Below are 2,695 nucleotides of genomic sequence, written 5' to 3' on the forward strand. Positions count from 1 at the left end.
AACACCAATACAGTATACTAACGCATATATATGGAATTTAGAAAGATGGTAACAATAACCCTGTATATGAGACAACAAAAGAGACACTGATGTCTAGAACAGTCTTTTGGACTCTGTGGGAGAAGCAGAGGGTGGGATTATTTGGGAGAATGGCATTGAAACATGTTTAATATATATGAAACGAGTCGCCAGTCCAGGTTCGGTGCACGATACTGGATGCTTGGGGCTGGTGCACTGGGACGACCCAGAGGGATGGTATGGGGATGGAGGAGGGAGGAGGGTTCAGGATGGGGAACACAAGTATACCTGTGGCAGATTCATTTTGATATATGGCAAAACCAATACAATATTGTAAAGTTAAAAAATAAAATTAAATTAAAAAAAATAAAATAAAATCATGCGGTAAAACGACAATGAGCTACCACCACACCTATTAGGACAGCCAACATTCTGAACATTAACACTTGCAAATGCTAGCAAGGATGTAGACAAACTGGAACCTCATTACCATTGCTGGTCAGAATGTAAAATGGCACAACCACTTTGAAAGACAGTTCAATAGTTTCTTACATAATTATATTTTTGCATTTTTGTTGTTGCTCAGTTGCTCAGTCATGTCTGATTCTTTATGACCCCATGGACTGCCGCATGCCAGGGTTCCTTGTCCTTCACCATCTCCTAGACTTTGCTCAAACTCAAGTCCATTGAGTCACTGATGCCATCCAACCATATCATCCTCTGTTGTCCCCTTCTCCTCCTGCCTTCAATCTTTCCCAGCATCAGGCTGTCTTCAAATGAGGCAGTTCTTCACATCAGGTGGCCAAAGTATTGGAGTTTCAGCTTCATCATCAGTTCTTCCAATGAATATTCAACCTTGATTTCTTTTAGGATTGACTGGTTGGATCTCCTTTCTGTCCAAGGAACTCTCAAGAGTCTTCTCTAGCACCACAATTTGAAGGCATCAGTTCTTCGGCACTCAGCCTTTTTTATTGTCCAGCTCTCACATCTATACATGACTGCTGGAAAAACCATAGTTTTGACTCTATGGACCTTTGTAGGCAAAGTAATGTCTCTACATTTTAATATGCTATCTAGGTTTGTCATTGCTTTTCTTCCATGGAGCAAGGGTCTTTTAATTTTATGGCTATCCAATGATTTTGCAGCCCAAGAAAATAGTTTGTCACTTTTTCCATTGTTTCCCCATCTATTTGCCATGAAGTGGTTTTTATTTACTTTTACATATGATCTAGCAATTGTGCTTCTTGGTATATACCCAAATTAGTTGAACACATTTATTCACTCAAAAATCTGCAAGCATATGTTTTTAGCAGCTTTATTCATAATTTGTCAAAACTTGGAAGCAAATAGGATGGCCTGGATAAAGAAACTTTGGCACATCCATTTAGACCATGGAATATTATTTAGCAGTAAGAAGTGAACTAGTAAGCTATAAAAAGACATGGTGGAAACTTAAATGTATATTACTAAGTAAAAGAAGCCATCTGAAAAGCCTACATACTGTACAAATCCAACTGTATGACATTTTGGAAAAGGCAAATCTGTGGAGACAGTAAAAATATTAATGGTTTTCAGAGGTTGGAAGGTAGAGAGGGATGAATAGGTAAAGCTCAGGGGATTTTTAGGACAGTGAGGCTACCCTGTATAATGCAATAGCAGATACATTTGTCAAAACCTAAAGAAGGTGCATGGAGAAGGCAATGGCACCCCACTCCAGTACTCTTGCCTGGAAAATCCCATGGACGGAGGAGCCTGGTAGGCTGCAGTCCATGGGGTCGCTAAGAGTCAGACACGACTGAGCGACTTCACTTTCACTTTTCACTTTTCACTTTCATGCATTGGAGAAGGAAATGGCAACCCACTCCAGTACTCTTGCCTGGAGAATCCCAGGGATGGGGGAGCCTGGTGGGCTGCTGTCTATGGGGTCGCACAGAGTCAAACACGACTGAAGTGACTTAGCAGTAGCAGCAAAGAAGGTGCAACCCCAAGAGAAGAGGCAAACTATAAACTTGGGGTGATAATGATGTGTCAATATAGGTTCATCAATTGTAGCAAATGTGTCACTCTGCTGGGAAAAGTGAATCATGAGGGAGGCTGTGGTTGTGTGGGAGCAGGGGGTTTGGGAGATCTCTGAACCTTCCACTCACTATTGCTATGAAACAAAAACTGCTCTAAAACAGTCTGGCAAAATAAATAGCAATTAATACTTCTAGTCCTAGAGGGTGCAGCCTGTTGGGGTTCTAAAAGATGGGCAAGTGTGAGTATGATATCTTTTTACCACTGTCCCCTCACCTCCCAGAGTTACTCACTGCTCCCTCATAGGGGAAATTTTTTCTGATAAACTAAGTGTGGGCAGGTCCATAGTGGTTAAGAAATAGAACAAGTAAAGTTCCTCCTCCATCCATCAAGAGAAGATGTGGCTGTGGAGTGGTAAAGTGACTCATTTTAATATCATTCTTTCATTTGGCTTGGCTTTTTTAACCTTTTTGCAGATTTTTTCTCATTTCATTTTTTATTGTATACTATTTAAGGTATTAAAAACACGTAAATATGTATATATTATGGAACACAATAAAAGAAGGATTTTATTTATTTTAAGCAATGTTGTGGGCAAGTTTTAATAAACATTACACTCAGGATCAAAACACTTGCCTTTTGATCTTGTCTCTGCTTCCAT

The sequence above is a fragment of the Bos grunniens genome, chromosome 13 (genome assembly GCF_055505025.1).
Source record: "Bos grunniens cultivar Pamir isolate PY7600 chromosome 13, Bosgru_T2T1.0, whole genome shotgun sequence".
Taxonomy (NCBI): Eukaryota; Metazoa; Chordata; class Mammalia; order Artiodactyla; family Bovidae; genus Bos; species Bos grunniens.